This window comes from Myxocyprinus asiaticus, chromosome 11 (assembly GCF_019703515.2).
Source record: "Myxocyprinus asiaticus isolate MX2 ecotype Aquarium Trade chromosome 11, UBuf_Myxa_2, whole genome shotgun sequence".
Lineage (NCBI taxonomy): Eukaryota > Metazoa > Chordata > Actinopteri > Cypriniformes > Catostomidae > Myxocyprinus > Myxocyprinus asiaticus.
Window position 1 is genome coordinate 6463554 of NC_059354.1, and position 27989 is coordinate 6491542.

General features: G+C 36.9%; 1 long non-coding RNA gene across 1 annotated transcript; it reads left to right on the forward strand.

Moving 5' to 3' along the window:
* Positions 1-1867: 1867 nt before the first annotated feature.
* LOC127448083 (uncharacterized) lies at positions 1868-23970 on the forward strand. Its single transcript, XR_007898453.1, has 3 exons — positions 1868-1996; positions 20930-21030; positions 23187-23970. It is a non-coding gene; the product is annotated as an uncharacterized LOC127448083 (long non-coding RNA).
* The last annotated feature ends 4019 nt before the right edge of the window (positions 23971-27989 follow it).

Sequence of the window (27989 nt, forward strand, 5' to 3'; positions counted from 1 at the left end):
CTTTGTAAAGGCACAGGCTTCCTGTGCTGCACTGAAGTCATTGACTGTGTCTAACTGGCTGTGTTGCTGCCTGTGTCAGCCGCAGGGAAAATGTCATGTCATGTTACACGAACACAGATCTGGGGTTTATTTTTTGGGACCTTTACTGTCACAACTATAGTCATCAACTCTGCCACACCAACCATCTGGAGCCCAGTGAGACTGTCTACAATCTGTCTATCTGTCTCACTCTTTCTGCTGATTTAAAAAAATGTCACTGGATGTAGGTATGGGCAGGGGTGGGCTGAGCCCACCCAAACATAAGTCTTGCCCACCCAATCAAAAATTAGGCAAACATGGTATTAAATAAAATATTTTATTTTTACGATTTGTACATTGGTTTAAAGCAATTTGGGAGTGGACTGAATGTTGCAAATGTTGAGGGTGTGCTTTAGACCACGCCAACTAATCACAAAATAGCACCAGAAATTTTTAGTATTTTTCTGTTTATGTATTTGGCCGAATGCAACAACATACTCGAAAGGCAGCTTCACTCTGCAGCGGACCAAAGAACTTCACACAAGTCGGGAGCAAGAATGATAATTATAAATATTTTTGTGCAAAGCATATGTTTTTGGTGCCAATAAGAAGCCTCCATCTTCCTATAAAAAAGCTATACATTCTCCTCCCTTCCCAGTAGGTGGCAATATGCACGAAGAATGCAATTCGCCAAAAACAAAAGAAGAAGAATGTGTCACTGAAAGTTAAAGTGGAGAATGATAGTAAAAAGGACTTACATATTGACCTGATTCTCATCCACACTTATCATATCACTTCTGAAGATACTGATTTAACCACTGGAGTCTTATGGATTTTTTTATGCTGCCTTTATGTGCTTTTACATTTTGGTATCCATTCACTTGCATTGTGATGACCAACAGAGCTGAAACATTCTTCTAAAAATCTTTGTTTGTATTCAGCAGAAGAAAGACATACACATCTGGGATGGCATGAGAGTGAGTAAATGAAGTGAGAATTTGTATTTTTGAGTGATCTATCCCTTTAACGCTGCATGATAGCCTACCATTCGTGACTATGGCTGGAATAGTGTATTGCAGGACACAAGGTTTTGTTTCCCCTATCGTAAGTTCGGTGTCACTAAAGATAGAAAGATGCTGTCTTATATTCCATCTTACATCTCTTTTATTTACATCTATCATTTACAATGATGTTATAGTTTTTTGTTCTATCAATCTGTCTGTCTGTTTATTTGGCTATCTATCTATGATTACTGGATATGTAACTAAAGGAACTGTATTCTACCTAAATGGCATGTTTAGTTTTACAAGTAAATACCAATGCACTACCCCACAAAGGCCAAACTCAGTAACTACATCAATTAAACAGAAAACAAGTATTTTGATGTGGATTTTGTAGTTACTGCATTTTCACTGCATTTTCTCTGAAACTCAACATATGAGCCAGACCCATCTGTGACAGCCAGGACACGTCATAGTCTAGAGACCTGATTTCAGTCATAGCTCAATTTTGCATTTTGCCTTTGTTGGGCAGTTTAATCGCTTCCATTTAAACAACTAATCACATAAGTCAAAGATAAATAATCATCATCAATTAATTTAGTTTGATCCCAAAAGTATAAATATTGTACTTAATATTGTATTATTAATTTATAATATGTTATTAAATTGGTGTGAGCTTACTGAAATTCGAAACAAAAAAAAAGTGGCCAAAGCGGTAAATGTTGTTGGGCTTATGCTGCGTTCCATTTGTCTCGGAAGTCGGAGCTCGGGACTCAGATTGACGTCATATCCATTAAAAAAACAAGAAATCCGAGTTGGATGCGTTCCTATTACACACAATATGACAAGTCGGAAAAAAAGATGGACGCCTCCAGGAAAGTAATTGTTGCACTAGCTCTTTTGGAGTACAGAGAGCTACAAAATAAGTATGCCCTTCACCTAAGAGACCTCGAGGAAGTTGACAGAAAGCGTAGAAGGTATTTTAATGTTTTCACGTATTTGATTGTATCAAAACATGTTAACCACGTTTTAATCAAACCAGCGGTGTAAACAAAGAGCAATGCCCTTTGGAAGTACAAACGTATATTTGCAATATAAATTTGCCTAACGGGGTTTATGTGTAAATGGTTTTACGGTTTGTAACGTTAGGCAGTGTTGTTGTAGCAACATTGACCATTGTTCTTGTAGCAGCAGTGACCATTGTTGTTGTTAGCAACAGCGACCTAGCCAATTTTAGCTGTACCAGTTTATAAACAACACATTACGCGGTAATTCACGCATAACAGGATCGTAGCAACATGCCTATAGGCAACGGTAATACAGAATTGTGTATACAACTTTAAACCCACAGCATACTACAATCGATGCTCTTCACAGCCATCTTGCTTGGGGTCCTCTGAGTTTGTCCGACTTTCCGAGTAGGAATTCCGACATCGGGGGGCATTCCATTTGTCAGTTCCGGTCTCAGAACTTGGAAAATAACTCGGAGCTCCAACTTGCGAGACAAATGGAACGCACGATTACTTTCCAGGTGAAATGTCCACAGAGGGACACCAAAAGTGAGTTGTTTTCAGCTGTACAGGCTGTAATTCAGCAAAGAGAAATGCATATTTTATAAACTGTATTCTCCAACCCAAATCCCAAACAAAAACCTAACCATCAGTGGAGTAAAGAGTGGAGTAATGGTCGAGGGTTAAATGCAACCTTACAATTGCACTTGTCAGTGATTATGCAAACGCAGTTACTTCCTGGTTTCAATGCAGGATCTGAATCCAGATCACTGCGGACGCAACGCACTTTGGGTCACATCATATGGGAAGGTAAACACACAGGAGCCGATGCAAACTGTTTGATAGGAGATGGCACTTGTTGGTAAGTCTGCATAATGTGGCCGATCCTAGAGTACTGGAGCTCTCAGAAACAACATGCCAACTTCCCGTGTGATTATGATGAAAATGTACATTTTTGTTGCTTTTGTGAAAAAAAAAAAAAACATTGATCTAAATTTTTTTGTAGTGCTTAGCCTTAAAAAGCGCAAGAATAAAAAGATATCTAGAATTTTTTTAATTAATTCCTGTTTTCCACCAATTTAGAGCACATATAGTACATTGCAATCTTTGTTTTTCTTCAAAATTTTGCTTTTATTTTAAATTTGAAAGCTTATAGAAATCATGAAATTAACATAAGAACATTTGCAGCCTTCTCAAAAAACGCCATGATGCTTCAAGATAAAAGATTCTGAGTTAATGTCAATGTTGTTTATACAAAGTCACATGGCCTCAGTATTTACCTTATATATATATATATATATATATATATATATATATATATATATATATATATATATATTTACACACACACACATACATTTTTTTTATTTTCATTTAAGAGGGTTGTGTCAGAAAAATCAAGGTGGTGAGAAAAATGCTTTTTATCTCTGCTCCAACATCTATGTTGTTGATATTTTATCCACAATGTAGTATGCTGTACTGCCCTCACTTAACTTTCTTACCTGTTTCAGTAGGTGAGATTTGGCTCACTGAACAATGCATTGTGGGAAAGTCTAGTTAACTTGGTGCCAACTTCTGAAATCCTCTTAATGTCAGTGAGAAACAGAGTAACTTTACCAGAGTTTACGGGATGTACTTTAACAAGGGACAGTTAAAGACTTTAAAATGATACTCGAAAGAAGAATATCTGTCTTAAACTGTCCCTAGTATTAGCATATTAGCATGAGTTGTGTTATGGTGGAAGTCTTGGTGACGTGTTGTGTGGATTTCTGTTCATCCTCTGGAGGTGTGACTGTTTTGAGTTGAAGACTCGTCTTGTTATCATGCCAGATTTCCCATGACTACAGACACCAGGAATAGAGACTGAGGGATGTGTGTGTTACATGTGAGGATGGGCGCAAATTTGAAACGTGTGTGTGTAGAGTGTGAAGAGTGTGTACTGGCTCATCAGAAATGTTGGGCTCATTTTCAGTGATACACACAAATACACACTGTTGTCCTGAACACAGACACCAGGAACATAAGTATGTTAAGGGAAATCTCACAAAAACTGTCAAGAAATCTCACAAAATCTCATTTTCATTACTGTTTTGCAACAACAACAAAAAAAAAGATATATTATTTCTCTCATAGAATCACGTTACAATACCTACATTAGATTATCAGTTCATAAACTCTTACTTTTTTACCCTGTTCCTAATACAATGTATCGTATGACATCAAAACACTTTTACAATAGTGCATGTCTTGTAAGGCATTACATTTGAACATTTACATTACATTAACAACTACATTTACAAGTTTGTTCAAGTGTGATCAAATTGCCCTGTAGCTGAATCGGGGTGCATTTCCCATACAACGACATAATTCTGGTTAACTACCATAGTATGATGCATCGTTGGAGAAATTAACTTGCTAATCACGACTTTTTCCCGAAAATTTAGTAACTATGTCACACATCCATCATTCAAACCATGTTGGTTCGACAATATAAAGCTGTTATTAATGACGTTACGCAGGGAGTGGAGTAATAATTTCTGCGGTGATTGAATAGATTTCAAATTATAGCGCATTTACATGGATACCAGAAAGCCATTTACTGCGAGAAAGCTCCTTAAGACACAAAAGCGGCATCTCTGCGTTCTCTTTACCCCATGTGCATGCGGCTCGGTATGTTTCCCCTCTAAAGTCACACTCCGGTGTTCACCCCCCAAATTTGAGAACATACTGTATAAACATGCGCACTCTTTAAAAACCTATAAGAACACAGTTTATGGGATTACATGGCCTCATAATCTGCATTCTATAACAGAAACCTGTTAATTCACTTTCTCTTAACCCCTTTATTGGTATACAGGAAACCGGCCTCACTTGCATGATGTTTCAGAGCGCAGCTTTCTGCAAAAAAAACATCATTAACCTTAAAAACTTCATCTGTTTGGGAGAACATTTAACTCACTTTTAGTGCCACACAGTGGACATTTCACCTCGGGAACTGCTGTGATACATGTAATGAACCACTTACTATTAATTTTGCAAAGATTTCACCACAGTCACATAATTTAATGAGATCAGGCAGTAAAATTGTGTAGTACATGTGTAAAAAATATTTGTGAATGACAGTTGTAAGTATTCATCTTGGTAGTATTTGTTGTACTGAACTTAATTCATGAGTATTTTAATTTAAAAAAATAATTCCAGACACGATGATTTCCTTTACTGTATTACAATATAAGAATGAGATTTTTGTTGTTGTTGTTGTTTGCATTACAATAATCATAATTGGAGTAGGGGAAAATGTGCTTAATTTTCATGAAAATAATGTCACAATGCAAACATTTCAGTGTGAAATGCGAGCCAGACATTTCTTTGTGAGATTAACCTATTAAAAACATTATATTTTGTTTATAGGTGTGCGTGTGTGTGTGTGTGTGTGTGTGTGTGTGTGTGTGTGTGTGTGTGTGTGTGTGTGTGTGTGTGTGTGTGTGGTTGTGCGTTTAATTTCATGCGCATTGGTATAAGCTTTTGACAAGCCTGTTTCAATTGCAATCTTCAGACATCACTGAGAGTCTGATCTCAGAACAGTTCCACGCTGGCCTGGAAATCCTCCGAAGTTTCTGACTTTAGTTTTGTTCTGTAGTTTTGTTTGGGAGTGTCAGGAATGCAGTCTGTGTGCTCTCTGAGAGGGCAAGACTGTGTTAGCATGTGTGTCTGTGTATGATGTTTCTATGTGTAATTGTGTGTGTATGTGGGTTAGTGTTGTCTATATGCTTTTATTTGTGTTTGTCAGTGTGTGTGTATTGTTTTTCAGCGTCTCTGTTCAGTTGTGTGTGTGTGTGGGGGGGGGGGGTTTGGGTGGTTTACGGGGAAATTTTTTTAGGTTACAAACTGGTAATTACAAGAGTATTATGCTATAAATGTGGGTTATGAGGACATTTCTAGTGTCCCCATAATTTAAATCACTTAAAAAAACACACTAAACAATGTTTTATTGAAAATGTAAAAATGCAGAAAGTTTTTTTGTGAGGGTTAGGTTTAGGGGTAGGGTTAGGGTTAGGGGATAGAATCTATAGTTCGTACAGTAAAAAATCATGTCTATGGAGAGTCCTCAGAAGGATAGCCACACCAACATGTGTGTGTGTGTGTGTGTGTGTGTGTGTGTGTGTGTGTGTGTGTGTGTGTGTGTGTGTGTGTATGGTCTGGTTTGCACATGCTTCATTTATACATCAAAGAGCGCTGCTGATGATTTTGCCTTACAACCAACCCCCCCACCCCCCCACCCCTCCTCCATCTGTATAAACAAATCCCGGCGGCTTGGCCCAGCCCGAGACATGTCAGGTGATAAGTGCACGTGAGCGACGGGAATCAGTACGCCTCCTGCATTTATACAGCTAAAACCCCTTTTAGCATCTCTTTTATGTAGTTTCTGAAGCGCGCTCTGATTTTCAAGGGATTTAGAGGTGCTTTTTAAAAGCCGGCCTGAGTCTCTTCAAATTAAAACCTGTCTCAAAGAAACATTTGCAGCCTTTTTATCTATCAAATACAAACATTTACGATATGCAAGGCAAATGGTAAAACCTAAAAAACATCCCCTTAGTGGTTTATTTTATTGCTGTTTTCTTCTTTTTCATCTTGCCATCCCTAAGACAAATCAATAAGCAGGGTTGGGAGGGTTACTTTTGAAATGTATTCCACTACAGATTACAGAATACATGCTGTAAAATGTAATTTGTAATGTATTCCGTTAGATTACTCAAGGTCTGTAACTTATTCTAAATACTTTGGATTACTTCTTCAGCACTGGTAGATTTTTTCACTTGTTTTGACTATAAAAACTCTGCCAGTACAGTAAGACAAAATACACATGTTAAAAATACATTCTCTGAAAAATCTAAATAACTTATGCAGTGTTGTTTCTAAAACAAGATTAATCTAATTAATTTTGTTTTACAGATTTTTAGATATTTTTACAGGAAAACTAGTATGGGAGCAGGCCGCACCAACCGCCAATGTTTTTTCTCTCAACAGAGTATTTAGATTCGCCCGGGGCCATCTAACGCTTTTATTCGCACCGGGGAAGGAGTTCTTTTCCCTTCCTATTCTTTCAGGGGGAAAAGACACTGCGGAGGCCACATCGTGCCCGAAGGGGAGTGTGAGAAGAAAAAATCTGAATGAGTGGTTGCGAGCCAGCTCCTTTTATACCCGTATGTCCGGGGAAGTGGCATGCAAATTCCACTCTGCAATTCTCGTTGGCCTTTCTCAAAGATCAGAAGTGTTTGGGGCTCCCAAGAGCGACCCCTAGTGTCACTACATCGACACAACGTTGAGTGAGTGACAGATAGGGAATTGGCTATAACTTTACACAGAAATGTTAAGTAAGTGATTTTATCACACTAAAATCATGTTTACACATATATCCTTTGTCTTGTGGCTAAACTTCTGAAACAGTGAGTATTTTAACGTTTACGGATTCACTTCCATTGTAAGTGTCTCACCGTAACAGATTTTTGCAAGTCAACATTTTTTTTTTTTTTGGTAATCAATATTTTGCCATAAGTGCTGTCAATTGAGCTTAACTTGTATTGAACCTGGAATATTCCTTTAAGAATGGAAGAGAGATGACAGACTATACAACTGTCTCTCTCCGATTTCTGGTCACATATTGACTGAATGAGAATGTAATTCATGGGATAACTTCACCCTGTGAATGTGTGTGTCATGCATTTGTCCCTTCGTGCTTGTCGTAGAAAGTATATGTTCATGCTCAGCTTCAGTGAGAAAACAATGACTGCATCTGAATATGCATACTTCCCTACTATAGTATGGTAAATAAAAGTATGTCAATAGGGTAGGGTGTCCGTATCCTCAGTATTCATAAAACAGTAGGCGATAAATACTCGAGATAACCTTCTACATTTAGCGAGATTCTGAAGTGTGCATCAGCTGGAAACTTTACTATCCCATAATGCTACTGGAGATGAAGAGACATCACATTCAAAACGCTGAATTGAAAAAACAAACAAAAAACAAAAAACAACAAAAAAAAAAAATGGAGAACTGCAAGTCAGGTGGTTCATTTTACCTGGAAGTGCTCTCGGAGTGTCTATTTACACTAAGTGCAGATAGCCCATCTTGTTGTCAAAGGCAATTTGCACTAACTCTGCCCACCATTGCTCAGACCAAACTCAAGACAGCCAAAACTAATTTCCTAGGGGTCAACTGCTGGTCAAATAAAGGCGAGCATATTTGAATGTTTTGCAATGTTAGGGAGGATGTAAAACTTTTGAATAAACCTAACCAATAGTGTTATAAAATATAAATGAGATGTTTAAAAACACCCTTACCTAATCAATGCCTAAATCTAACCAATTAGTGTTTTAAAATGCAGAAGCAAATTGAAAAAAACAGATTTTCTGAAGCAACCATATCAGCTTGTGCCAGTTCTATGACTCTGTACTGTCATGTGTCAGTTTGAGTTCATGACTGGACTTGACCTGTGGTCCTCTGATTTCAAAGCCAATGCCCTATTAGGTGAGCTACCGTGCAAGCTAATTGCATTGGAATAAGTGTATATATGTAGGTGGGTCTGTAATACAAGCATTAAAATTTATTATTTTTCAAAACATGCGTTAGAGTAAAAGTGTGTTGATATCATACATTTGCAGGGTTTGAACAATTGATAGAAAAATTAATATTTATAAAGTCATAATCAGCCATTAAAGTCATGATTTGAATAAAAATGAATAAAACACAGTTGTTGTAGCACCCCTAGTGTTCATTTCACCTGGAAACTGCAGGGAATTGTACCTGGAGACACATATAACACGTTTTGCAAAAATGTATATAGTCACGTTTTCACTATGAGACCAGGTTGCAGCTTAGTGCAAATAGCCTCTGCCATATTATTTATGTGGTTGTTGTTATTACATCATATATTCAGTGATGGGTATTAGCTTAACTACATTTCTAAGTAGCGAGGTTGTAGCTTCGCTAGTTTTTATATCAAGTAGCTTTTCAGTAGCGAAGTTATATTTTTGATCAGGTAGCAGCGTTGCTTTGACAAAAGCAACACCGCTACATCGTACATTACCCCATTGTTTACTATCACCAGTTTTGAATCAGAACTAAAGATTTTACCACCAAAAGAGTATCAAAAGACTTACACGAAAACACACACACAAAAAGTACCACGGCATTACCATGCTTTTGGAAATGTACCATTACCTGGGAGCAACATGTTAATACATATGCAAATATGGTAATCATATAGCGAATTATCATGGCAGGCAGTACCATGTTAATCTCTGGATTACCTTGAAGCACCATGTAAATTCAGTTGTATGTGAATATGGTAACCATCAAAATACCATGATAGTACCATGGTATTCTCTGAATTACCTTGAAGCACCATGCAAATGTATATACAGCAGTAGCTTATATGAATATGGTAATCATATATCAAATTACCATGGTAGTACCATGGTATTCTTTGAAGTACTTTGAAGCACCATGTAAATACTGAATGGCACATAAATATGGTAATTGTATGTCAGAATACCATGGAATTACCATCTGATACCATCAGATATCACATTGATATTGCACAGATGTGCTCACACACACAAATTTCACATCTGATCAGAAGCTTCCAGTATATACAGAAATACAAGCTAGACACAGAATTACAGGTTAAGATGAATAATATACTGTATGTATGCAGAGTTTTGGTACAGGAATGTGCAAAGAAAATTATGTTTAAATGGATATGGGTTTGTAGACGTAGTATAAATATGAAAAATAAAATGTAAAATAGAGATTTTTCATATTAAACTCATGGGTTTGTATAGGTACTGTAGCATGTATACATATGAATTGACATGTTTTTTACATACACATAATTTTTTTATTGCACCAAGCTGTATACTTGTATACTGCATTGCACTATACTGTACTATGCTGTTCCATGGCTTTCATAAACATCATCTGAATAAGTCTTTTAGATGCTTTGTCTATGACAGTATGCTCTGTACATCTGATTGAAAAAAAAGTAGCTTAAATGTAGCGAGCTACTTTTGCCGTGTAGCTTGTATTGTAACTTGCTACTTTCTCTGAAGTGTAGCTTTTAGCTTGGCTTAACACATTTTTCTGTTGAGTAGTTAGTAGCTTACCTAGCTACATTTATTGAGTAGCTTGCCCAACACTGCATATATTTGGGTCACGAGACAATGCCCACGTTCCCGGGTGAAGTATGTCCAGGAATGTAGTCATACCACTCAACTGCATATCTAAAGAAGGTACTTTTTTTTTTTTACCAGCCAAGATATATGTCCAAAGAACATTCTCTGACAGTAAGCTATTTCGGACATAGCCTTATTACATTAAAAAAACATACACTATCCTGCCTTCACTTCATTTAATTGTAGGAGAACCCCAGAAAAATGCTTAGTTACACTGTGATTTGTGGCTTTGCGTTTGCTGAGGAAAACGTTCGGATTAGATCTAAACAAGTCAATGGCTTGTCAGTTCTTTAGCATAAGAAGAAGCTCATTGGTCACTGCAAATGAAAATTTCAAACTTCCTGGATGTTTTCAGAGGGTTGACAGGGCCATTAACTCAGGAGGTAATTGAGTCACTTGGGCAGATAACATCCACCTGCTGAGAGATGCCCAGTTCACACCAATTCCATCTAATTCTCTAACTTCTATTTAAAGACATAGTGGCGAATTCACTAAACAGTTGCACCACTTTGTCAAGTTTATTTGGTTTAAGCAGGCACATTCAGCACTGAAATTGCAGACATCATGTGCAAAAAAAAAAATTAATGCTTAGTGAATTCACCCCTTAAGTCCTTATTCACTATAAATCTTCACATCTGCAGTGTTCTTGGTGCATTCACGAGAGAAGCTTGTTCATAACTTTCTCACATGTGCAGAGTGCTGTACATAAACCAGACACAGTATTTTCAGGTTCACGGTTTTCACATGCAGATGGCCTGTTTTGAAAATACTGATGCTAGTTAAAATAACAGAGACATAGGTTGGTTTTTTTTTGGGATACTTTTAAAATATATCACAGTTGCCAAAAAAAAAAAAAAAATGTTGATAAACACAAAAAATTTAAAATGCAACTTCTTTTGGATGTAATGTATAATGACACCAGGATTGAATACCTGGCTGGCTTTAGAAACCCCTCCCCTCCAAGATACCTTAAATGGAATAGCCTACCTGTGAGGTAGACTTCAAACAATTTAAAGGTTTGCATGTTTTTAGAAATGTAAAATATTTAGGTAAGCACTGACATCTTTGATTGACTAGAAGCCTGAAGAAAAATAGAAAGTTAAAAAAATTCAGAATCTCACAAATTCAACAAATAATGTAGCATTACTATATTATTTTCTTTTTAGGAAAGAAGACAAATTTCAATGCTGATTTATGATGTAGTCCCAGCTCATCTGTAGAAGGTCAAAGCACTGGTTTTATCTGGGGTGGTTTTCTCTGCAGCACTGGTGTGGCACACAGGCCCTGGGCAGGATGGAGAGCGTTTAGACGGCTGTTGGCAGGCTGTGTGCTGCTGCTCTATCAGGGGAAGAGCAGTGGCCCTGAGGGAGAGCTCTGGATCAAATGCTGCTGATTTCCCAGACAAAGGGGGAGGATCAGACACTAACATGTGTGTGTGTGGCAGAAGTCTAACCCACTCAATGATCAGTAGATTACTAATGGCTCAAGGTCATACTACTCAAAGGCTGGGTGGGAGAGTATCCAACATAGCGATACTGTTCCATTCTCTCTTTCTCTCTCTCTCTCTCTCTCTCGCTCAGTGATTTTATGTACATGCACTTGACTTGTTCAATTAAACTTTCTCACATTTTAGGTCTTTACATCAGGGATGTCCTGATAACGAAACTGATATCAGAATCTGGTCCAATACCACATTCATGTACTTGTTCTCATGCTCTTAAAAATGCTCCGATACCAAAAAACGATACCATCTGATGTAAGAATGTCAATCCTTAAACATTCAGAGCACAAATTAAAATCACGTTATGTCCTGGTGTGATAATTAAACCTCAAAGGCTACGATTTAATGAGTATGCATGTGCTGCTCGCTTCAAATATGAGCACTTGTGAATGTGTGGTGCTGGTGTTGTGCCGACGCCGGCTGCTCAAACCTTTTAGAGCTCCTTAATACAAGGAAAACACCTTCATGTCATTTAGCAGATGACAGCGAACAGAGCGCTAATTCACTTTTTAGTGCAAGGCACATACAGATCTATATTTATTTAATTAAATAGCAGTTTAATTAGGTTTAATAATCACTTTGAGTCACGTAGCGACCGACTTTTCTGTATTGAGATGCAACCGTCATAACAACACAGAAACAATTCAAAATAAAAGCTCTGCCGAAATAAAAGCTCAATTTAAATGAAAAAAAAAAAAGTATGACAGAAATAGATCACTTCTGTATAGTTATTCACTGTAATAGTACTACTGATAATAATAATAATAATAATAATAATAATAATAAATCAATAGTAATTGTATTATATTTTAGCAATATCTTACATCTGTGATGCTCTTATGCAGCACTTTATTTGACAAAACATATTTGGATTGTGCTGTGAGATTCTGTATATGAGCACTTCATTTGATAAAAATAATACAATATTATGTTGAAAATTAATTGTTATATTTGAATATGATTTAAGTTTTAATGAATGCATTTATTTAAACACCATTTTAATAATAACATTTAAATAGACTGTTGATATGAAATTCAGAAAAAAATAAAAAGTAAAACAGGTATCGGACTCGGTATTGGCGAGGAACAAAAAGGATGTATCGGTACTCGTACTCGTTCTCAATGATATCAGGACATCCCTACATGTTCATTGAATTTGAGATTAGAAGTGCTTATAAATATCAGCTTAAAGTCAAAATGAAATGGTTTTCCCAACCATTTTTACTTCGATAAAGTCCAATTGAAACAAGGTATTCGCTCAGAAAAAAAAGGCCAGTATTGATTTTATCTATCAGGAATTGATTGGATGATAAAAAAAAGCTGTCTCCTTATGACAGGTGGTTGGGGCTGAGAGCCTGACAAAAACAAGAGGGCTTGGCAACATCAGCCGAAAAGCTAGTCTGATGAAAGATTACCAATATGTTTTTGGGAACACTTTATTTTAAGAATCCACAATAATGCACTAGTTAATCATGAACAAGACAATAATTAATGCTTCACTATTAATTAATTCACTAAGGCTATCTTAGCCATAATTTACAACATAATTAAACTTAATTAAGCGTATTATTTTTGTGCAGAAATTCATGTAATGTTTGCTCTGTTTCAGAGATCATATATCACGTATACTAAACAATATAAATTTAGCAACTAAGGCTTTACAAAGCTGTTACAAAAAAAATATTTTATCTTCTAAAAAAGACAACTTGACTACCCTGTTCTAAAGTGGAAGATTTACTTACAAGTTTGTGGTTTGTTTTGCACGTTTCAATAACAATAAAACTCTCTGAACATTTTTAAGTTTACTGCAAATACTGTAAACACCTAATTGATGTCAAACTAATTAATAACTTGTGTAAGTAAATGTTTCACTTTGGAACAGGAAGTTTAATTGTCTTTATTTTAAGATTTTAGCAATTCAATAGTAAAAATTTAGTTAAAACAATACTAATTAGTCATAATTACTTTCTTAATGTATTTAAATAAACTTTAATACCACCTTATAAATGCAAAATAAACCAATAACTTGAGTAGGTTAAACTTTCACTTTAGAACGGGGGGTCAAGTTTAACTTAACTAGGGGGTTCAGTTTATTTTATAGAAGATTTTAGTAATTTATTTGTAACAGCTTTGTAAAGTCAATACTAATTAGCCTTAATTGCTTGCTTATTATTGTTTAGTAAACTTGATGTATGATGGATCTTTGAAACTAAGCATTTATTACATTAATTTCAAGCAAAAATAAGATGTTTAATAAGTTGTAAATTATAGCTAATATAGCCTTACTATGCATTCAGTTATGTATTAATTACTTTCTTATTCATGCACAACTACTGCATTATTGTGGACCCTTAAAATAATGTTAGTGGGAAAAACAGCATTCTATTCTTTACCATTATCAACTGCACTGGTTTTGGTAACTGCAGTGACTCCTGACACATGATCCAAATCTCAAATTTTATTAGTCAGGCAAGGAAAAAAAAAAAAAAAAAGAAAAGAAAAAAAAATCAACACACTCACCATAACAAATCGCTCCTGGTGTGAAAGGCTCCAAAGGAATTTATTGTTTCAATTGAAAATCTTCATCGCAGCAAGAAACCGTGGCAAAAATTTGCATTTCATGTGAAAGGGCCTTAAGACCAGGAACATGCAGTAGAAAGTAAATTGGGTCAGTTGATTGCACATTGACTTAAATCTCACATCGGGTTCTAAATAGGCATGACACAATAAAATGTCAAGTAATAACTCTCTTCCATGTAAATCCGAGATTTTGTCCTATTGTTTATGACAAGCGACAGGCAACAGTATATTTTGTTGATCGCTTGGTTTCTATTTCTGAGTGAAATCTCTTTGGTCGAAAATCCTGCTCCACACAAACAACTTTACTTTCAGTCATGAAATGTACATATTAAAGGACCTTTAATATGTAATCTGTTAGCCAATTAACTAGCGTACTCTCTCTTTGTCTAGAATTTAAATTGCCTCAGTTGTTTACTGGTAAGCCGGTTTCACTGCAGCGCATTATGGGAGTTTTCTCTCTGAAACCCTCCTTCTCCCCAGCACCACCCGTCTAGAATAGTGTAGAGCCGAGGAGGGCGGGGCCGGGCTGGAATGAGACACACCCGGTCCCCAATCAGCCTGATGGGGCGCGCGAGGGATATAGGCGGCCGGGGACGACAGTTCGACAGAGAGAGAATTACAGACAGCTGTACTGTGTGTTTATAGTTGTGTGTTTTGTTTAAGTTGTTTATTAAATTATTATTTAAGTTGTCAAGCCGGTTCTCGCCTCCTCCTTTCCACCGAACCCCCTTACACTGGTGCCGAAACCCGGGAAGGAGGAGGGATTCCCATCGCAGAGTCCTCGACACTGCCGTCCACCCAGGGGAGCGCCGCTGCCGTCCGAGGGGGGACGGAGTAGCCCGACCACCCGGACGCGGGGAACGGCCGCCGTCCACGAGGCGAGTGGGGACGGGACTCCCCGAACACTTGGAGCGAGGGAGCCGCTGCCGGGGGCGGAGGAGTGCCCTGCCGTCCCCCGAGAATGCGGAGGGGTCGAGAGAAGACCGCCGTCTGCGGGGGGAGGAGGGAAGCGACTCCCTGACCGCCTGGAGTGGTAGGGCCGCTGCCAGGGGCAGAGGAGTGTCCCCACGGGACGCCGGGAACGAGGAGGGGCGTTCTGTCAGCTGGGGGTCGGAGGTCTGACTCCGGTCTGCCCGGGGAGGAGCGGCTGCAGTCCGCCTGAGAGGGTGGAGTAGTGATCGAGGACCACGCGACGGCGCATCAGAGAACCGGTGAGTTTCTTTTTCTCTCTCTCCTCTCTCTCTCTCTGTTGCTCCGTGTTGGCCTTTCCCTCGCCATTTTGTTTTGTTGTTTTTCCCCTCCTGTCTCCTCCCAGGTCGAGGAAGGCGGGAATGACCCGCCGGCAGTCGGGGCGTAAGGCACGCCCCCCCCGGAGAGGAAGGGTGGGGGATGTACGTCATGCCGGGGGCTCCCCGGCCTGAGGCAACGCCGGGAGGAGTGTAGAGCCGAGGAGGGCGGGGCCAGGCTGGAATGAGACACACCCGGTCCCCAATCAGCCTGATGGGGCGCGCGAGGGATAAAGGCGGCCGGGGATGACAGTTCGAGAGAGAGAGAATTGCAGGCAGCTGTACTGTGTGGTTTTTGGTTGTGTGTTTAAGTTGTTTATTAAATTATTATTTAAGTTGTCAAGCCGGTTCTCGCCTCCTCCTTTCCACTGAACCCCCTTACATATAGTATGTATTATGTGTTCTAGCATTAGTATATCTTCACACTAGCTTTGCAGCAGCGTAAGCAGATCTTGTCCACCATAAGTGAACCTACTAACTTGACATATCCATTAAAATAGTTACTCTGAGTGTTGTCACGTCTAAACTCTATATTAGATTAAATATCAAATATATTCTGATTGGCTGTGTGATTGTGTCAGGTCGCACAACAGTTTTGTGTTCAGTGTACACAGACTAATTGCTTGTCGCTTGAAATTGCTTGTCGCATTGCACCTGGTTAGGTTTTAAGGTTTTATTCAACAAAATGCCCAGTAATGTATTTTATATGATTGCTGTAGGGAAATATTCTACCGTATGTTTAGTATCTGGATGACATTACTGGTCTGCTGTCATAACAATTTGTTAATAAATGTGCTTTTCCTATTTGTCACTCTTTGTGATGCTTTCTGTTTGTTCTCTTCTCATTGGACAAATGTAGAGTTTCTCTCCTAACCTGTTTTGATTTATACTGGCTCTGTTATACAGGAAGGGTTCACTTGCTTAACAAGGCACTGCATGATGGGAAAATCAACTTCTGAAAAAAGAAAAATTTAATTTGAACTTTAAAGCTTCTGGACCAGAACCAAGCAGCCATTACAGTAGAGTACATCACCCTCTTTTTAAACGTCTTTGAAGCAGAAAGTCAAATCTATGTAAAGAAGAATTACACCCAGCGAGAGAAAGACTGAACCTCTGTGCTCTGAAGTGTTAGAAGGAAAGAGATGTTTTGCAGTCCGTTTAAAGCCATCACGCTGATCTCTTCCCAATGTTGTACGTCACTGAACTCTGTTTTAGAGAAGATTTACGGAGGATCTCTGGAAAGATGATGAGTGGAGGAGCTCTGACTCTTCTAAAACGAAGTCGAGATGAAACAGGCCTAGATATTAAATATATATGCCGATGTAGAAAGGTGTCCTGGATTTCTGCTTGTTTTGTCGTGTTTGTAGATATGAAAGGTTACAAGTGAACATGAACATGAGGAAGGAAGATTTTCTCTCTCTTCTATTCCTGACATGCTGTTTGATCTACTATAATTGTAAGCCAACAGAGTTTTGGTGGATCAGATCACTGGATCTTATGTGTCACTGTGAAAAGTACACGTGCACATTTAAACTACTTGCACTTTTAAGTGTGAGTGTAAGAATTCTTCAAAACCATTATTTATTGTCAGCATTATGAATTAACTTTAAGGTCTTTATTAGAATAGAATGGATCATTGAAAACGTATATTTATATTAAATGCTTGCCGGGTCAACTACAACCTAGTAATTCTGTGTGTTTGTGTACATTTAGTCGCCTTTGCTAAGACAAGCATCACAATTAGGGTACAATGGGGCTAAAGGCACCCCTTAAGGAAAATGTGCTTCTTTTCTGGTCACAAAGTGTATCAAGTTTGGGGGGGGGGAGGGGGGGGGGGAATGCATTTGTTTTTATGAAAATGTATAGAGAAACAAAATTTGTGTGAAAAGAAATAACAACTGAGGATTGTTTTGATTAAAAGTCATAAAAAAAAAAAAAAAAAATACAAAAAAAAGCAAGGGGGTCTTTTACCCCACACTTGGGGTTAAAGGCCTATGTGGGGGTTATAGTGATAAAGTGTAGATCAGAGTAAGAATTAACTTTTCCAACAAGAGGGGAAGTAAATGCCCCCTGGATTTGATTTTCAGGGGCATTTTTTACTTTTAAGAGGGCGTATTTTGTTCTAAACAATATATATACTGTGTCATCCTTTCAAATACAATTTCAAATACTCTCATTTAATAATTCATTTACATTGTTCCCCAGAATAATTTGATTGAGACTGAATATATTACCTCTTAAATCAACATCAACTAATTAATAAAATTAAATGAACATCAACTAATATTTTATGTCATAATTATGTCATATAATGTCATTTTATGTCATAAAACAATATCAGCAGAATTCATTAGAGGAGCAAATTTGGAATATTTTTGTCACTTTTGGCAGCATTTTTGCCCCGAGTCCCTCTTAATTTCTGACGCTGGTGTAGATATAGGGACAATAGTTATAGGGCAACATTTTTCAAGTAATGCAAAACCTATGAGCCGAAAGATGCCCCTTTGAGTAACAAATTAGGATAATGTTTATACAGATTTACCCCTTCAGGAAAGGGAGCACCATTACCTGTTAATTTTCACATTTCACAATCACATTTGCATTTCAGAACATCTCAAGTATTCTATAAACAAATTAATATCTGTTATAATTGTATTAGTCAATGTGAGCCCACTTCTTTTTGTGGGGCTTTTTTTAATGGGGGGCCTTTAATTACCCCCAAATGCTATCCTTTCACTTATTGGACTGTTCTTGAAAAACTTTTGATTTAATCACCTCAAAGAAAACTAAAATTGACAAATGAGTATTTTGTCTCAAAATATATTTGATAATTTCAGGGATTCTCATTAGTTACATAATTTTGCAACATTTTAAAAAGTTATTAAATGTTAGATCAAATTACCTCAAAACCAACCTTACACACTGTGCGCAAAGACCTCATGGATCAGGAAAATTTTGCAGATCATAGTGACAAACAGGTGATTAGGAAAGTACTGTGGTACTTTTTGTTGCTATTTATTTCTTTTTTTTTTTCTTTTCTTTTCTTTTTTTTAATCAAAATTGACTTTTTACCCTGTGGGCCTTTAGCCCTGTTGTACCCTACTGGTGCTCATACGTGGGATTAGGGATTTGAACAAACCCCTAACCTTTCATATAAAACTTCAGAGTGTAACATGTCCTGCAACTTTTATGCCACAGACATGATTAATACCTCATATCATGCAGCTTTTTGAAGTTCAGTTTGTACTAAAGTGATCAAACTGTTGATTTTTTACCTGGCAGATGATAATTTTTTTTAAAAAAGTGCAAATAAAAAAGTCCCATATTGAAGGAGAGACCCAAGCCATATCAGTAAAACACCTTGTCGACCTCATAGCAATGCTCAATGCAGCATTGTGGTGCTGACTTCTGAAGGAGGGACTCAAGAATGATTGTATTTATGAGTTGAGAGCACATGAACGCCACCACAAAGTCGTAATTACTAGTGTGAAACTCTAGACTTTCTTTGAGCCCCGACTGAGTTGGGGGCATGCCCGTTAAAGAACCATGGAGGAAGCAAATTGGTGTTGGTAATAATTCCGTTTTAATTGTGGGTTTTGACTGTACAGTTTAGTTTGTATGCATTTGTTGTACCACTAATGAAGAATAGCGATAAAGTTTGCCAGAAAATAAGACACATTTAGCTGATTTATGAGACGACAGGCCTGTGCAACAAAACTACATTTCCCATCATTATATGTGGCCACACAATAGTGATAAAATTGATAGAAAACATAATTTACACACCTAATGCATGGCTAAAAAAGCCTGTTGTCTTTGTCAGTAAGTGAAATAGAGTGAATGAAATGTGAAATAGCCAAACGAGTACATTCTTTCCAACTAAAAACACCTGAATGCACATCACATTGTATTTACGACTCCCGACCTCCCAAGTATGAACTTCCCAGGTGGACTAGAATATCATCAAAACTAGGGGATGTACTCTTTTGATTTGAGCCAGAAAGCAACCAACCGGAACACCCTAACAACCACCTAGCAATGTGCTAAAAACCATTTAAGACACCTTAGCAATGGCCTGGCATTGTTACAGCAACTTTTGGCAAGCACCAGTCACATTTTCTTCAGAAAGCATAAAAATATTGAGTTTTGTTTAGAGTGTATCCCTACACTCGAATATGCATACTTCCCTACTATAGTATGCCAAAAACAGTATGTCAATGGAGTAGGGTGTCTTAAACTTCAGTATTCATGGAAAAGTAGGTGAGAAATACCCAGGTGACCTTCTACAGCCGGCGAGATTATGAAGTGCGCATCCACTGCACACTTTACTACCCCATTATAGCTTCGGGAGCTCAGTTGAAAGATTGCTGAATTAAAACAAAAAGAGACGGAGACCTGCGGCTGTTTTCAACTGTAAGTGCTGGGTCATTCCTAAAATTACATGCCTTTTTGGGTTTGGAACCTTTGAAAAATGAAACACTTTTATAAATATCTTTATGTTCCATCACTAAAGGTACAGTATATGTTAAAAATATTATAAATCATAAAGGTCAATCTAAATGACTTTTTTAAACATTTAGATGTGCGCACACAAAAAACCTCCACAATCAGTTTTAAAATGACACATAACCACAAATTAGCACATGTTAATGAGGGAATGTAATACTAAACTCTTCATTTTATGAAAAAAAAGATAAAGAAAAAATAGACATCCGTTGATTTAGCACTTATTTTTTTGTCTAAGATGTTTAGCATGCAGCTGTGGTGACATGAGGAAATGACACTAGTGCAATAAATAGAAATGATTTAAATTATTTAAAATTTGAATTTTAGACCCAGCAGCATTTAAGATTATGTAGTAAATAGTCTTTTTAACAAGCCCATTAAAATTGTAATCGGTTGAAATTAAATTTATCAATTCTGTAACTTGTACTAGGGACATAAAAGACATCGAAAGGCATCATGTCGAAATGACTCTGCTACATATACCAAGAAAGTTTTTTTCTTGTGGTTAACTTTTCCCAAAAAAACAGAATAAATTATTTTTTGCGGCTGTTGTTACTACATCATATATATTCGGGTCATGGGACAATGCCTACGTTTCCTAATGAAGTATATCCGGGAATGTATTCATACTACTCACATGCAAACCTAAAGTACATACTTTATTAATGGCTGAGAAATAAGTTCATAAAAATACAGTATGCATATTTGCTCTGCTCTGCTGACACAATTCCTGCAGGGCGACACAAAGGGGGACATGTCACTGATCCGAGTGCGTGTGTTTGTCCTGCAGGTCCACTGGTGAAGCTACATCACTGTTCCCCTCATCGAAGAGGACAGCAGCCCAAGCTCCTCAACAGCCCGGAAGACAGTCTTTATTATAACCATCTCAACGTGAGTTCAAAGCCTTCCATGGAAGCCTTTGTCTAACTTTGTTTCCAGATGATAATACAATTAGAGCTACCTGTGCCAGAGCCCCCAAGCCCCCACCCCCACACCGCTCCACCGCTCTACCGCTCTGTTGTCTCCACCATGTGCTTTAGCGCTTTATCTGTTGCTTTCATGTGAGGATGTCTCCCTTCACGGTGAATAATTGATGTGGTTTATCAAAGCCGAGCAAGATGCCTGCCTCATCAGCTGCAGCCCCGTGTGCTTTGATCAAGAAAAATTATGCTGTGACTTCTGATATTATCAGCATCTGCACACATTCAACACAAAATCACTTTGAATTAAAAATTAATGATTCTCCCGCACATGTTCGTTCGCACTTGTCTTTTCTGAAGCTTTTCTAACTTGGTGTGTGTTTGTCTGCATGTGTTTGTATGTGTGTGTGCACGCACGCGCGGGTGTGTGTGTGTGTGTGCTCTCTCTGTGTCCTCTCTGCAGAGAAGTCTGGATTATCAGGGGAGCAAGAGGAAACCCAGAAAACTGGGGTAAATAACAGCTTTCATACTCTGTATCTAAACACAGCTCAAGAGGGGAGCAGAGAAGACCAAGCCTCTGTTTGCTGCGAATGAAAATTCACAGAGCTATTTAAAAAAAGCAGGGTTTTTTTCTGTTATTTTTGGGAGGAGAGAAGGCATATAATAAGAATGCACATATTGATTGTAAGATATGTGACCTCACAGTATGTGAAGTTAAGCCTGGTTCCTCTAATACCCCAACCATGCTTGGTATCAGCACTCACAAGAAAAGATTAACCAATTCTTGCATTGTATTTATTTTATTTTTTTAACCCCTGTGGAATATAAGAGGTCTTTCTTGCACTTTACTTGTCATTTTAACCTCTTAGGTTATTGTTTCCTTTGTTAACCCTCCTATTGCATTCAGAATCTGCATACATTTTTCAATTTCAAGCTTCTAAATTATTCATAACTTGATGGTTTTCATCTGAAAGTATAATTCATATAAGTCATTATTAAGTTCTTAATTGTTCAAACATGTAAAAAGATTGATATATTTGGCATGTTAACCGACAAATATAAAAGTTCTTAGTTAATATGCCATTTTATTTTATTTTTACAAATAATAAAATATAGAAATTATTTGACATTTCAAAATATACATTAACTACAGCAAAAACAGTGTGATACATGTGAAGACATCTTTTTATCAATATTTCTGTCAAATCGTATCTAAATATAACAATGTACAATTTATATTAACATCTAATATGAGAATTACGAGAAATTTGAATGAATTTCCTATTACTAACTGCTCAATACAACTTGGTGGTCGAAATGTATCAAACCAACGTAATCTTTCTCAACTAAACTTTATTAAAACAACTGTACAACTCAAGTATACAACATTAATACGTCTTTACTATGTTTTTAAGCAAAATCTATTCTATTTACTTACATTTATTATGTGTATTTTGATAGTCTTGACAAAGTCACAAAATTTGGTTCCCATACTAAAAACGATGTGGTATTGAAAAATTATTATCTACAGTACCTCTCCCGGGTCAAAAATGACCCAAATGCAATAGGAGGGTTAAAGGAGATAATACAACTTTATTGACAGTTTTTGTGGCATAACATTGATTACTGCAAAAAAATATTTATACTCGTCCCTCCTGTTCTTTTCTTTACAACTTTGTAATGCCATTAACCCTAAAACCTTAAAACAACCCTAAAACAATTATTTAAACAACTTTACAGCTCAAATAAATTCCTTTATACATTCATCTAAATTTGTACCTAAAATCTTGATATTGAGCTTTCATTTAAAAAAACTAGTTTGTGGATATGTAATGCATCAAATTACCAAAATCCTTAAACTGTGCAGTTGTTAACTCAAAGAGCTAAAGGCTTTCATTGGTGCAAGTTAATGTAGTCAGGTTGATTGAACTTAAATAAAACCAGTTCATTTACAACATACAAAATAAACAACTTACAACATAAAGCACATTTTTAGGCTACATGACAAAAAATGCATTTATTCAGTAGACCATCTGTCCCTTCTTTAGGCCTTTTATTTGACTTTGTCTTCTTTGAGTGGTCTTCTTGTCACTATGAGAGTTTGGACAAACCCTTCTCATTTTTTAGGCAAATCAAGCTGCTGGATGACGAGGATGAATATTATCAATTACAGTCAGCAATAGAGTCCGTCCCTGAGAAGGAAGTATTATCAGGCACCTCCCCAAGCTCTCCATATGCCCTGCCCCCTGTCCCTCCCACCATCTCATCCAGATGAGCTGTGCTCCGCCCACATCTCTGACTTCTGGTGACAGCTGGTGAGAGCTGCACAGACAGCAGACTCTGCATCTGCACAATTAAAGGGATAGTTCACCCAAAAATTAAAATTCTCTCATCATTTACTCACCCTCATGCCATCCCAGATGTGTATGACTTTATTTCTTCTGCAGAACACAACCAAAGATTTTTAGAAGAATACCGCAGCTCTGTAGGTCCTTGCAATGCAGAAGTTCCAAAAAGGACATAACATCAGCATAAAAGTAATCCATACAACTCCAGTGGTTAAATCCATGTCTTCTGAAATGATATGATAGGTGTGGGTGGTGAGAAAGATAAATATTTAAGTCCTATTTTACTATCAATCTCCAGCTTTGACCAGCCCCAACCAGTAGGTGGCTGAATGTGAAAGTGAAAGTTACTTCCACAGCAGAATGTGACAGTAAAAAAAGGATCTGAGATGGCTTGAGGGTGAGAAAATGATGAGAGAATTTTCATTTTTGGGTGAATTTTCCCTTTAAACAGACGCTACTGACCAACCAGAAAGATCAGCCGCAGTGGAACAGTGAAACCAACTGTTATGTAAAAAGAACATTAGACCTTCACATACATCAAGACTGATATTTCCACAGACATACAATACCGCAAGCAGTAAGATATTCTGCTTTCCCTTGCTTTTTCTTTGTTTTCTTCAAACATCACTTGTCTCATATTTTATCTGAAGCATTCTCTTAACTGACACTTTTGTCGAGTACACTCACTTGTTCAAAATGGCTAAAATGTTGGTGTGGTGGAAATAATGCCACAACTGTGGGATAGATGTAATCTTCTAATGAAAATGTATAGAAATCCTTTCACACAATAAATATTTTAATGGTTTATGTTTATTTTACTCTTTGTTTAGAATACAGTAGTATTCAACATGTAAAAATAGTTATTTACATAATGAAAATCTGGGACAAATCTTAAACAGTAACATCTATAATGCCTTTCCGAATATGGTATTCGGCTTCGGGCACATCCCTAACCTACAGATGTAAAAAATTATCACCGCAGTTGTTATAGAAATGTTGTCAGCACATTTGAACATTAGGCAACAAAAGCAATTGATTATGAAAACTGAACGTTCACAGAAAATGCGCTGAAAAGTTTGCTTATATTCACTATTCTTGAAGTGTCAAATGATCGTTTCCCATCTGTTCAGGGTCTGTAGGGCTTGGAAAATAATTATAACATGAAACTGAACCTGCAAATATACGGATTATATTTGGTTCTACTGTACATACAGCTGTGAGATGGCCCTCTCAATCATGAACAGCATCAACTCAGTTTATTCTTCTTTTGCCAATGATTACCCACACAAAAATCTGGCTCCTGCACTGGCTATTGTGTGTAAATTCACAATATTTTCAGGACTATTTTTTTCCTCACTGAATAGGATGATACTTTATAGAGAAAATGGAAGAACAGACATTTTATATCTTTTTTTTTCCTAAAAGAACATTTAATTTAAATGCATTCTTAAGTAAACATGTTATTTTTAAATGACCATTGTTTTCATATGTTGGGTTGATATTGTGAGAGGGCTTTAGCAGGTCTAAATGTTTCTCCTCAGTTTTAATAATTGTTAACAATAGCCCTTAAATGTTAAAATGATTATTATGTTTTGTTTTTTCAAATTAAAGTTGATAAAAAATTATTTGTTAGTTAAGAGTATAAGTCATGTTTTCATCTGGATAATCTGGCCCCCGCAAGAAAGTAGTTAAAGAGCCCTGATTTATAGCAACTGTATGTAGAATTGCATAGTAATATAGAATTCAGTTAGTGTGCGATCACAGCAATGTGTACTTTGGCTATTATAAAATGGATAGTTCCAGTCCTGGATGTTGATTGGTGAATACAGCGTTCAAGACATAAACAAGCCAGCTATAATGGAAAACACCTGTTCACCTTTAGCTACTGTATATATCACTGCATAACACACATAGAGACCAACTATTAACCTTAGTTTACATGTCAGGGACTAGATCTTCTAGCAGAAAGATGTTATGTCATTTACTTACTTGAAAGTCCTTGATATTTGTTATTTAATATCTGTTTTATAAAATCAAAAAGCCCATGTGACATCTTCGTACATGGCTCATCCAATCAGATTTTAGAACCAGAAATGTTTAGTTTTTTTAACATGAATTGAACACGTGTACATGCATCACTGATGCCAGTTGGTAAACCACAATACTTTCTGAAGCAGTTACCCTCAGCACACAGGACTGACAGTGTCACTGCGATCTTGCTGTGAACTGTCACTCTCTGTACTCACACACAGAAAAAAATAATCACTGCTTAAGTCAAGCAAATCTTCAGAGAAGCATGTTTCAGTCCATATCAACTGTAACCCCCATCAGATACAGTATTACAATACTCCAGCATGAACAGCTCACTCACGGACTCCTTTATTTCTGCTCTCTCTCCCTTTATGTGATTGTAGTCTTAACTGTGACAGACTGTCAGATCCAACACGTTTTCGCCTTTGTACCCATGACAGACAGTGCAGATGTCACATGGCATGAATGAATGAAGAATTTAATGACAGAGCTCACTGGGTTAGGAGATGTTGGTGTTCCCTGGTGTGATGATAGTTAGTCAGGACAGAGCAACTCTGACTTTCTATTGACTTTCTGCCCATATGTGATCTCTAAAAGTATTTGGACACATTAGCCACACTGAAAAATGTTTTTTTCAAAATTACAAAAATGTTGCATTAGATAACAAAATATCAATCCAAGTGGCACTTAGTTTAAAGATAGCACAAGTACACTTTTCAAGTGCAACATTTCATTAATTGTTAGGCTTTAAATGTTAAAACAATATAGATACCATTCAAAATGAAGACAAAAAGTATTTGGACACTTTCTGGTTGCCAAACGTCAGTGGAACAGGTTCATAGTTAATGTGTTGAACTGCACTGTGGTTACTCTGCTAGGACACCTGTGTGAACTTGAGGGGAATTGAAAATCATACATCCACTAAAAATCACTGCAACTTTCTCAAAAGTCATTGCAAAAATGGTATAGAAAAGTGAAGTGAATGCTCGAGCATCATTTGTTTGATCAGACATTGTTGTTTGTTTTTGTTGTTGTTTTTTTGTATTTTAAATATTTTGTTATCTAATACAGTGACATTTGTTGTAGCCTATAAATAATGTCAAAATGGCCAAAGAAGTTGAGAGAATAAAACAAAGGTACAGTAAGTAATTTATTTTTGTAGGGAAATGCCCAATTGCCTAAACCTACATTTTTAGGGCCCTGTGCACCAAATAATTAATCTGCCCTTGTGAATATTTTGCAGTGTTTAAGACAGGCGTGTGCTCTCATAGATGGATTTGACCTCATCTCATGGCCTCATGCAATATCTGCATTTCAAAGCCTCTTGTGGTTATGGAAAGTTTGAGGAATACCCTACAATGTCTTTCTTATTTTTGATCCACATCCTTGATATAATTCTTTCATTAAACACAGTTTATCAAACCAATAATGATACAATCATCAATTTGAATTCTCCTCAAGGAGGCAGATAACATTAACACATGAAAAGTGACACAAAGACATGGAGAGAGCAAGATAAGAGAGCTCATGGAGAGAGCAAGATAAGACTGTTATGAATGCCCCTTATTTAAGTCTGTTTTCAACTTTGTTCTTTTAAAAGCCTTTTTTTTTCTTCTTTTTTTCAAAAAAACAATTTTCTCCGGGTTTCTAATAAAACACCTCCATATATGAGGTCTTTCAATGATGCCATTCTAGATGAGCAATTGTGGAGAAAGGGTTGTACTGTGTTCACAAGCAAATTTGTGGTGTTGTATATATATATATATATATATATATATATATATATATATATATATATATATATATATATATATATATATTTGCATATCATTTGGTTCATCTTGAGTTGTTGACCCCTCAGAAGAAGATCTGATCTTTAGTAAAGCTGTAGAGAGCGCTTATTCTCTCAAACTCTCTCCATTTCTTTCTGTCTCTCTTTTTCAATTTCACTTTCAGGTCAAAGAACGTTTATTGGCTGATAAACAAAGGTCCTCCATAATATATCAAATATTTCCCAAGCATTAGTGATCATGGTGCATACAAACATATACAATGAAGCTCTTACAACCCAAAAAATGGGTAGTCTGTTCTGATAAGGTCACGGACAGTAGCTGAAAACAACAACAACAACAACAACAACAAAATCAATGTGAATAATAAAATGCAATTAAATATAATTGTGCATATTTAGGACAGCAAAATGAATAGGCTATCATCCTTAACCTCTTACACCCTGAAGCCATTTTGACGGATTTCCACTAAAATGGCATACCCAAAAGTAAGAGCTTATAACTTTTTTTTTTTTTAAATTGCAAAGAACATCACTTGCATGGTATACATTTTTAGAAAACCTTTCAAAATGTAAGAAAATATATGTAGATCCTACAAGACTGCTGACAAAAATTGAGAGTTCACTGCAAATTTGCAGCAAACTTGCCGCAATTTCGCCACAGATAATTTTCAAATGCGATTTGCAAATAAGTTTGCTGCAAATTTGCTGTAAACTCTCAATTTTTGTAAGGGGCGGCATAAAAGCTCCTATTTACTTGAA